This window comes from Cupressus sempervirens, chromosome 10 (genome assembly GCF_028749045.1).
Source record: "Cupressus sempervirens isolate cs-2001-9-10 chromosome 10, ASM2874904v1, whole genome shotgun sequence".
NCBI classification, from domain to species: Eukaryota; Viridiplantae; Streptophyta; class Pinopsida; order Cupressales; family Cupressaceae; genus Cupressus; species Cupressus sempervirens.
Window position 1 is genome coordinate 792635340 of NC_143127.1, and position 12092 is coordinate 792647431.

A 12092-nucleotide genomic window follows, 5' to 3' on the forward strand; every position below is an offset into this window, starting at 1 on the left:
ACCCTTCTGGTTGATTGTTTTCCAATAAAAAACCTTGGAGTGTAATGTATTGTTTTTAAAACTTGTTTTCAAATCTCCAACTCTTATTTGGAAACCCATTTTTTATTAACTAACATTTCATACACCTAGCTTGCCCTTATGGTAACAAATGCTGGATTTGTGCATCAACCAAGAAAAAACTTTATCTTCATTAAACTTTGTAAACAGAATAGCATTTTGAGGCCAAGATGAAAGAAAGATGTAATTAATGATTAGCAGATTTCCATTGGAAATAATTTAGCTAGTTTATTGTAAAAAATTGTCTGTCTGTCACGACATTCAACCTGTTTGCACATATGTTCTTTGAGAGTTACCATTGCATCTTGATGCCAAATGATGCTTTCAAAAAAATAATAGAAAAAGGTATTATACTAAGTTCATTGAACTTCACATTGTATAGCATTTAATTTTAACTATAGGAAGGAAAAATATTCCTGCTTCTCTCTTAGTGATTAGTGTGTGGAGCAATTCCACACATCCGAACACGGGAGGTTGTTAATAAACTCTCACCAGCTCACTTGACATACAATCAACTTTAGGGCAAAATAATCAAAGTCAATCCTAACTTGTGTATCATGTTGCAAGTTATCTATTTCTGATGCAAAGGTTGAAGGAACTACCCACAAACTTGCAAATTCAAACACAGTATGGACCCAAACCCCTATGTTTCAATGGTGTGCCCAAAAGCACACAATGCCACCAAAGACTCCAAACTTGGATTTACCTTCACCAAGTGTTTCCTCCACCTCTACACACCTTAAACAACTTCAACCAACATGTTTCTAAGGTTTCTAAACCCTCAAATCTTCGATCTTATTTAGTCCTCTTTCCTCTCTTTCCTTCTGAACACTAGTCCACCATGTAAGTGCTGTCCCTCTCAATCTTGCCTTTTCTATTTTCACCTTCTTATCTGCCTCTATGTCTTCAAGATCAAAGTAGTTTTCAAGGGCTTCTATCCACCCTAGTACTTCTTCGCTGTCCATTTTACCTTGGTAGATTGGTAAATCAATGTGGTTCTTTTCACCATTACCTTGTACTACTTTAATGATTCTCACAAATCTCCTATCTTTAGGATCACCTGCTGCCTCATGTTCTTGTCTTGTATTACCAACTTCTTCTTCTTCATGGTTCTCTTCATGATTTCTTCCTCTAACCTCTTCTCTTCTAGGTTCTTGCCTTTCCTTTTCCAAGGCTTCTATCCTTGCAATAAATTGCAGTCTCTCCCTTCTCATTTTTCTTTCTTCCCTCTCTTTAGATGCTTCAAGTTCTCTCCTTTCTCTTTTCTCTCTTGCCAACTCTTCTCTCAACTCTTCAAGTTCTCTAGCCATTTGATTTTTAGGAGGCATTTTCACAACCTAGTTTTCTCCTCCCTACTATACAATCTTCAAACTGACACTCTTTCCCTCACCAAGAATCTCAAGACACTTCTAATGTACCTTTCAACTTTGGGACGCTCAAGGAGGAAATGGGCACTCCAAGGTTTCTACAAAGGGACCAGTACCTTAGTGATGACAAAAGACTCCAAGATGATGGAATATACAACTTCTCAACTCCCCCAAAGACCTTGCTGATGCTCTGATACGACCTGATGCAGAGGTTGAAGGAACTACCCACAAACTTGCAAATTCAAACATAGTATGGACCCAAACCCCTATGTTTCAATGGTGTGCCCAAAAGCACACAATGCCACCAAAGACTCCAAACTTGGATTTACCTTCACCAAGTGTTTCCTCCACCTCTACACACCTTAAACAACTTCAACCAACATGTTTCTAAGGTTTCTAAACCCTCAAATCTTCGGTAGATACAAAAAAGACCAGTTTTGCCCTTTACTAGGCTATTCTCCTCTTTGGATCAGCAGACCCTGTTTTCTTGATTTTTCTCCAAAATTTTCCAAAACACCAAGAAAACAAATAGGCTTTTTAGATACCCTTTTCAGAGTTCTATAACATACTCAAAACTTAATATGGACTCCTTTGGAAAAATATGCCAAAAATTATGACTGTCACTGTTTTTCAAGGGTAAAACATGAGGTTTTACAAAGCAACTATATAAAATACTTATCCCAATTCCACAAAATTCATAGATTCATCATATTTTGTGCCTAATTAGACAAATCCATCATCAATTTCATCCTATGAGGACTTTTGATATGAAACTCCCAAATTCAAGCCTTAAAACCCTCAAAATCAAGGGTATCACCAATCTAGGTCAAGCACACACTTCCAGGATCTAAAACTCAGGATTCACCATCCACTCATCATGTCTTCAAAGAATATCAACTAAAAAATATGCCTTGTTAAGCCATATGTACGGCTGCATAGCACCTAGCACTCATTTGGGTACCCAAATTAATACTTCCAGCACTCAACTTTGCATTTCTTTCACAATAACCTGCAAATATTCACTTTTCTTGCATTTTCATAATTATTTAGAGATGTTAGGGCATTTAGGGTCCATCCCGTGGGTTAGATGTACAAAACTAGCATGGTACCCTCATTTCCTATTGAAAAATCAAAGCAAAACTCACAGTTTCACCATGACAGCAGCAATAATAACAGTAATTTGATAAAAAACATCTCAAGATGGATGAAAAAACTCACAATATAACCCTATCAGCATAAAAGAAAGGTTACACCATCAAATATACTTCAAATAAGCAAGAAAAACTCAGAAATCTTATTCAATTCTTGGCTGTTCGTACAATTCCTCTACTTTTCCGTACATACCAATGTTTCTTGCCTTTCATATGGCTGAGACATCTTAAATAGACCTTAGAATACCTGCCCAACTGACCAAGTTGGTTGGAAATGTTTATTTAATCAAACAAATAACAAGTTACTATTTTCCCTCCAAAAAACTATGTGACCGTTTGGATTTAAAATTCAAATTGCAAACTATGGTTTCTATGCATTTTCTAACCTTCTAACTTATGCTGCTGACTTGGAATTGGTCCTATGACCTTATTAAATGCCTAAAACAAGAAACTACTCCCATCTATCTTCATGATTTCTTCCTCTAACCTCTTCTCTTCTAGGTTCTTGCCTTTCCTTTTCCAAGGCTTCTATCCTTGCAATAAATTGCAGTCTCTCCCTTCTCATTTGTCTTTCTGCCCTCTCTTTAGATGCTTCTAGTTCTCTCCTTTCTCTTTTCTCTCTTGCCAACTCTTCTCTCAACTCTTCAAGTTCTCTAGCCATTTGGTTTTTAGGAGGCATTTTCACAACCTAGTTTTCTCCTCCCTACTATAGAATCTTCAAACTAACACTCTTTCCCTCACCAAGAATCTCAAGACACCTCTAATGTACCTTTCAACTTTGGGACGCTCAAGGAGGAAATGGGCACTCCAAGGTTTCTACAAAGGGACCAGTACCTTAGTGATGACAAAAGACTCCAAGATGATGGAATATACAACTTCTCAACTCCCCCAAATACCTTTCTGATGCTCTGATACCACCTAATGTAGAGGTTGAAGGAACTACCCACAAACTTGCAAATTCAAACACAGTATGGACCCAAACCCCTATGTTTCAATGGTCTGCCCAAAAGCACACAATGCCACCAAAGACTCCAAACTTGGATTTACAAGTGTTTCCTCCACCTCTACACACCTTAAACAACTTCAACCAACATGTTTCTAAGGTTTCTAAACCCTCGAATCTTCGATAGATACAAAAAAGACCAGTTTTGCCCTTTACTAGGCTATTCTCTTCTTTGGATCAGCAGACCCAGTTTTCTTGATTTTTCTCCAAAATTTTCCAAAACACCAAGAAAATAAATAGGCTTTTCTGATACCCTTTTCGGAGTTCTATAACATACTCAAAACTTAATATGGACTCCTTTGGAAAAATATGCCAAAAATCATGACTGTCACTGTTTTTCAAGGGTAAAACATGAGGTTTTACAAAACAACTATATAAAATACTTATCCCAATTCCAAAAAATTCATAGATTCATCATATTTTTTGCCTAATTAGAGAAATCCATAATCAATTTCATCCTATGAGGACTTTTGATATGAAACCCCCAAATTCAAGCCTTAAAACCCTCAAAATCAAGGGTATCACCAATCTAGGTCAAGCACACACTTCCAGGATCTAAAACTCAGGATTCACCATCCAATCATCATGTATTCAAAGAATATCAAATAAAAAATATGCCTTGTTAAGCCATATGTACGGCTGCATAACACCTAGCACTCATTTGGGTACCCAAATTAATCCTTCCAGCACTCAACTTTGCATTTCTTTCACAATAACCTGCAAATCTTCACTTTTCTTGCATTTTCATAATTAGTTAGACATGTTAGGGCATTTAGGGTCCATCCCGTGGGTTAGATGTACAAAACTAGCATGGTACCCTCATTTCCTATTGAAAAATCAAAGCAAAACTCACAGTTTCAGCGTGACAGCAGCAATAATAACTGTAATTTGATAAAAAATGTCTCAAGATGGATGAAAAACCTCACAATATAACCCTATCAGCATAAAAGAAAGGTTACACCATCAAATATACTTCAAATAAGCAAGAAAAACTCAGAAATCTTATTCAATTCTTGGCTGTCCGTACAATTCCTCTACTTTTCCGTACATAGCAATGTTTCTTGCCTTTCATATGGCTGAGACATCTTAAATAGACCTTAGAATACCTGCCCAACTGACCAAGTTGGTTGGAAATGTTTATTTAATCAAACAAATAACAAGTTACTATTTTCCCTCCAAAACACTATGTGACCGTTTGGATTTAAAATTCAAATTGCAAACTATGGTTTCTATGCATTTTCTAACCTTCTAACTTATGCTACTGACTTGGAATTGGTCCCATGACCTTATTAAATGCCTAAAACAAGAAACTACTCCTGTCTATCACTTATAGCTCATTTGGCCATTTTATTACATTATGTTGCCCATAGGGCTTTATCAGGACCTTTGACCTTCAATGTATTTTGTCCCTTACAATATGCCATTATTGGCCTTAGAATGTTCCAATTAATCTTCAAAGAGGTCCTTTCTCCATTGTCTTTATCTGGTACCAAGGTGTTCTTCATTGTCTTGATAGGTGCTCCTGCACCAATTTCTCATAGTGTAAGGATATTTATATTTTCTCTGATAGGCCAGTGTGTATTTCATAATATATATTTCTTTGGTAGTTGACATTCACCACAAAACTCATATGAATGAGCTCTTGTGGACAAGTTGATCCACCAGGACACAATCTTAACAATCCAGAGCAGTTGTGGATGAGATGAAGTAGGAACCTTGCTTCCTTGAGGAAAAACTAAAAAACACATATATTTAGGTTATGGGAGCCTCTTGTGGACCAAGAATTTCAAACCCTACTACAACAAGTGGAGATGTTTGTCATATTGGCACCCTAATAATGCCTAAGAGGTATACCATATTTTATGGTCGATTTTGGTTGAAGGATTGATAAGGATGCTTTTTTACATGGTTTCATCTTGGAAATAGGATTTTCACGTAGTCTTGGTCATAGAAGCAAATGTTGTTATATTTCAAAAAATATCAAATCTCATGCCAAACTGATATTTTCATGAAAAAATTTAAAATTGTGATATTTTCAAAACACATTGACTGCTGTTTTGATTGTAATTTTTCTGAATATTTATGTTAGTTTCTGATTATATTTGTTGTCATTATCTGATTTTTTCCCCTAAGAAAAAGGCTGGTTTTCAGGTTAAGTGATTTTGATATCTTTAGGATGGCTTAGGTGTTTGATGAAGATCAACCAAATTAAAATTAATTGTGAGCAGCATGTTGGAGCTTGAATATCAGGAACTATATGATTCCTTTAATGAGACTGTTTCATGCTTTTTGTAAACTTTTTCTCATGTTATGGTGATATTAAGGGTACATCTATTTATTCTTTGCTTTGTTAGAATTCATGCTTGAGAGCAGATTTATTTCTCTATCTGGGATGACATATGGCCATTGTTCCTATGGCTCCCTTGAAACTGACTTTGTCGAACTGGAAGTAAGAATTTGTGAGTTATGTCGGTCACCCTAGATGGCTCTTTGGAAAGGTTTATTGATAGCAATAATAGAGTGCTCTGGGCACCATAGAAACCAGATCTGAGTTGTAAGCAATGGTTTAGGAAACAGATATGGTGGTGCTTTTGGTCTTCACGAGAAACATAGTGCCTTGCTATTTCTCCTATCTACCAATTTAGAATATTGGACCATAGCATGAAGACTAAATGCCATTAACTCCCTTTATATTAGCTTTACATTGGATTGGGTGGAGAAAGACCCTTGTATTTTATTATTTGGCAGTAAATAGTGGTCTATATTAGCATTTTAATAAACTAAGTGATTGATGTACATGAAGTGGGACAACCACATACCTTATTTGAACGTTTAACGTTCTTTTAAAGGTTTTTTTTCTAATGCAGCTTGATGACTTTAATGGCTAGTGTCAATCAGTTACAAGGGGTGTTCCAATGTCAACTATGCATTTAGATGGATTAATGGAGATGAATGAGACTACTTGAAATGATTTGGGACAACTTGTTTGTACTTTATATTTATAATAACTGTCAACATGGATTTTCTGTTAGCCTTTTCCTTGGTTTTTCATAGGCGAGGCAAAGATGGATAGGGGTCTCAATTCTGGTGGAATGTTAGCTGGTGATGTCAATAAGTTTTGGATGACTTTCTATTTTAGAAAATTACTGTATATTGGAAGTGCTATTTGTGGTGACTAATTATAGCTTGAGTCATCTCTCAAGTTTTGTGTGCACCATCTTCAATTTTAGGACTTCGACAGTTTTCTAGTTTTAGCATATTACTATTTATAGTAAGTGCCCTTTCTGGTTACTAGTCTCTGTCTAAAGGTTATGAAATCGACTGTGGACTCATGCTAGCCATATAAGATCTATCATGCATTAAAGATTCATTGATTCTTTCTTCATGCCATTGCTTCTCTGAAACCTTCACAAAATTCAAAATATGGATTTCTTCACAACCCAAAAATAATATAACAGTAGATGACGTGAATTGAACTATGTAATCTTGTGCTTCCCTATTGTTGGATTCTTTTAAAAACACATTGCTATCTCAAGGAAAGATAGTGCAGTCACATTTATTAATTACTGGACTGAATCGACATGTCTTTTTGGAATCAAAGCTTGCTTTAATGGATGTAGTCTGTGGCAATGTATGCAATCTTTGGCAGCAGGGTTAAAGCATGCCAACTATTTGACAAAAGGCCCCAAAGAAATGTCTTTTTTATGGAACACCATGATTAGAGGCTATAGCTGTATTAGGGTCTTTGAGGAAGCTCTTAGATTATACTGTCAAATGCAAGATAAAGGTGGACATGCTGAAAATTTCACCTTTACCTTTGTGCATGCTCAAGACATGTGATTTTCTCTCATATAGAAGATGGAAAGGAAATTCATGATCATATAATCAAAAATAGTGTCGAGTCTGACTTATTTGTCAGGAATGCACTCATAGTTATGTATTTAGCTAGTGTGTGAGCCAAGCGCCTTTCAAGTACCTACTAATGGTGGTACCACACCAGCATATGGAGTTGACCCTCTTGCATATGGAAGCTCTACCCCTGTTAATGGTAGCACAACCCCAACATATGGCTATGCTGCTCTAACACATAAGGAGGGAAACAAGGGCAAGAATGAGCTTGTGGCTGCATTACCCGCTGCCTACTAGATATCCACATTACCCTTTACCTCCAGGTGCATGCTACCCACCTTATCCTCCTCCTTTGGTGGGAAATATTCTCCACAACAAGGTTTCCCTCCTTGCAATCAGGGCGGTTACCTTCCTCACAACTAGGGTGGATACCATTCTTACAATCAGTGTTACCCCCCTATCCAACAACAGTCGTCAAAGAAAAACAAGATGGGATTGGGACTAGGCATTAGATGGGATGGCTTAAACATCACACACTAAGCCTTGATTCCTAGGCTAAAATTGTTAAATAGTCAAAGTCGACTTTTTTTATCCAAGCTTATTTTCTTCCTTAGTGTATGATGTTTAAGGGTGGCTGCATTGAATTGCTTTGTGGTGCTCTTGGAGGGGTGTTAATTGGTGACATGGTCAGCTATAGCTTCCATGATGGAGGAGATTATGTTGGTGCTTTATGATAAGGTTATTTTCCAAATAACTTGATGAAGTTTCATACTTTGCACTCTTGATGGGTGATATTTGAAATTGTTTAGTTATTTGAGTTTCAATGAGTAAACTATGTATATTCATTTCAATGCTCTCTTTGTGTTTTTGAATTTGAAGAAAATGTTTCCTTTTTTGTTTATTTGCAAGTTTTGGTCTCCACTACATTTATTTTTGTGAAAGTGGGAAATTGTGTTGTTTTTCGTGAAGTACTACTAGACTGGTGTTTTCAATGAGAATTCACTATCTCATTGGATTGGGATTTGTTGGGGCAGGTGGTCTGGGCCCATTCCCTATTCTATTTGTGATTGATATGGTCCAGGAAGAAGTCCCTTACCTTGTCTTGTTCGATTATGGATGAGTTGGGAGAATGTCCTAGGGACATCAACATGATCAGATAACATGTGAAAAATGGGCATAGTCTTCCAGAGACTTTTCTACCCATCCTATTGTGTTAGGGTTCAAGTGGTGTAGTTTAGTAGGGAGTCCTCCCTTACCACATGGGGTTGAGATCTATGGTTAATACAATTCATTGAGGAGTTCTTACCCTGCAGTATGGGATTGGCATGACTTCAAAACTTTAAAACCCTACTTTGGATTTATATGATTTCTATATCTAAAATTTTAACTGCACCAGATATGTATTACTTCTATTTATTTACTTATTTTCTCTGATTTTAAATGGTTGGCATGAAAATATTTTCATGTCTCGATGATATTAAATACCTGAATGAAAATGATTGCTATTGCCCATCCTTCTCCTTAGTGGGTTATCTACTTTTGATGAATATTTTTTAATATTCATGTGCAATTACCGTTTATGGTATTCTCGCTTCTTTTGTTGTCCAGTGTTTTGGTGGTGGTCACATTGATTTGCAAATGCATGTTGAATTGTCCATTTCAAATGGTTGGCATGAAAAATCTTTTCATCTCTCAATGATACTAAATACGTGAACAAAAATGATTGCTATTGACCATCCTTCTCCTTAGTGGGTTATCTCCTTTTGATGAATATTGTTTTCTATTCATGTGCAATTACCGTTTATGGTATTTTTGCTTCTTTTATGAGTCCCTGCCTTGCATAAGGCAGGGTACTAATGTTTTTGGTAATGGACATGAACTATTTCACAAACCAAAGTTGTATATTTTTAAAGTTGAAGAATCAATTTAATTTTTAATTAATTTTAAATGAGTAATTTCTATTTTGTGATTGGCTGGTAGCAAATATACTAGGGCTAAAAATACTTTATTGGCATCGAAAATTGGGAATTTTTTTCTTCTGGAAACTTCTTTCTCTTTTCAACTCAAATTTTTAGTCCAACTTCATTAGTCCAATTGCCACATTTTAGAGCAAGAAACGTTTTATGGTTTATTGTGTGCAATTTCGACTTCTAATGGCTCATGTTATTTCCATGTCTGACAAATTTATTAACATGTAATGTGCCAACTGGATACTGCTCAAAGGTGAAGCAAGGAGTACTTAATTTTCAAACGTAGCTCAATTTAAACATTAGAATTTGGGAAACGTGGTTGCAAATATAAAATTGAAAATTTTAGATTTGTAAAGAGTGGAAGTTGTATGTATAATTTTTTATTGTCATTGAAATTTATTATTATTCTATTTTTTATAATTATTATTCCTAACTCTTTTTAAAATTCAAAAACTATATAATAATTTTTATTAAAAAATTCAAAACAATTTTAATAATATGAATAAAAGATTAAATATATTCATTTACTTTTATACGATATTTTAAACTTTTTGTGTTTGATTTTTAAAGAAAATTAAGATTTTAAATTTATTAATTTCTATATATTTATTTCAATTTCTTGAAACTAATCTACTAAATAACTTATTTAGTTTTATAACTAAAAACTATTTAATAATATTGAATTTATTTTTGAAAATTACATAAATTTGTATTTTTCTTTTACAACATTTTTTATACTTTTTATGTTTGATTTTAATCATTTTTCATAAACATCTCAAGTGAAAGATCTTTTTACAAACCCATTTTTTAAGGGCATTGGATGTTTATGTCAAAAGACATTTTCATTTGCATACAATGGATGCAGTTGTATGATCCTTCGTTATATATTTACCAAACAATCTTCCTTTAGACTCCCAAGGCAGGGACTCAAGCTCGTACGAAACTCTTGTTGTCCAGTGTTTTGGTGGTGGTTAAATCGATTTGCAAATACATGTTGTATTGTCCATTTGAAATGGTTGGCATGAAAAGTCTTTTCATCTCTCAACGATATTAAATACCTGAATGAAAATGATTTCTATTGACCATCCTTCTCCTTACTGGGTTGTATACTTTTGATGAATAATTTTTTTATTCATGTGCAACTATCATTTATGGTATTCTTCCTTCTTTTATTGTCTAGTGTTTTGGTGGTGGTCACACTGATTTGCAAATGCATGTTGTATTGTCCATTTCAAGGTTGTCATGAAAAATATTTTCATCTCTCAATGATACTAAATACCTGCATGAAAATGATTGCTATTGACCATCCTTCTCTTTAGTGGGTTGTCTATTGTTGATGAATATTTTATTCATTCATGTGGAATTACCATTTATGGTATTCCAGCTTCTTTTATTGTCCAATATTTTGGTGGTGGTCACATTGATTTGCAAATGCATGTTGTATTGTCCATTTGAAATGGTTGGCTTGAAAAATATTTTCATCTCTCGATGATACTAAATACCTGAATGAAAATGATTACTATTGACCATCCTTCTCCTCAATGGGTTGTCTACTTTTGATGAATTTTTTTTTTATTCGTGTGCAATTACCATTTATGATATTCATGCTTCTTTTATTGTCTAGTGTTTTGGTGGTAGTCACATCGATTTGCAAATGCATGTTGTATTGTCCATATCTAATTTGGTTGTTCTATCAGTCTTGTGAAGAAAATTTACACTGCAGAATTATGTAATGGAACAATACATGATACACACAAATTATTTGGAAAATCCTAAGAAAGAAGCCATGATACACACAAATTATGTGGAAAATCCTAATAAACAAGCCATGGTTGGGGAACTACAGCCAGCCCCTGTAAATCCTAGCTTTCAAACCCCGACCTAAAGTTTAGTCCTTAAGAAAACTATGCCAGGACACTGATATGGTGCCCATGTTGATTATTCATCAAGATGAAATAGTACTATTAACCCACTCCTCACTATTTTTCACTTCTAAATATTACTAGAATTGATGCCATGTTCTAACAATTTGTTCACTTGGTGTCATATTCTAACAATCTGTTTATTTGGTGGAAGATTAAATGTCAATTTATACAATATAAAAAAATACAAATATGATTATTCTTATTCTTATGGATACATATTTGAGGTTATTTAATGGTAGAGATCTTATATTCTTGGAAAAAAGTTATTGATTGGAATCCTGCAAGAAAGTGGATAATGTATACCTTGCATTTGAAACAATGCTTCTACTTATAAAAACTATAAGAAGTCCCACTTACTTCAAGCTATCTATAGACCCAAAAATAAATTATCAATTATAAAAGACACACAATCGATCTCATACTTGACTACTTCTAAGTTTTACTATTCTTTAGTTGTGATTACAAATATCTCTGTGCGTGTACCTACAGGTCTTAGTGTATTGTTGTTGGCTTTACTTCTCTGTCTCTTTTATAATTGCTTCTAGAGAGTGTTCCTCTTTGCTTGGTCCAGATGTATTGGCTTGGGGCGGTACCTTGTCTGGTAAATATCATGTCTCTGCTGGGTATCAGGAGATAACTAGACAATTATTTGGGGATGCTGAGGTCCCTTGGTGGAAGCAAGTCTGGAATAAAGTTTCTTGGTCCAAGTGCAATTTTTTCATGTGGCTAGTAGCTCACAACTGTTGTCTTACCTGGGATAATCTTTGTAA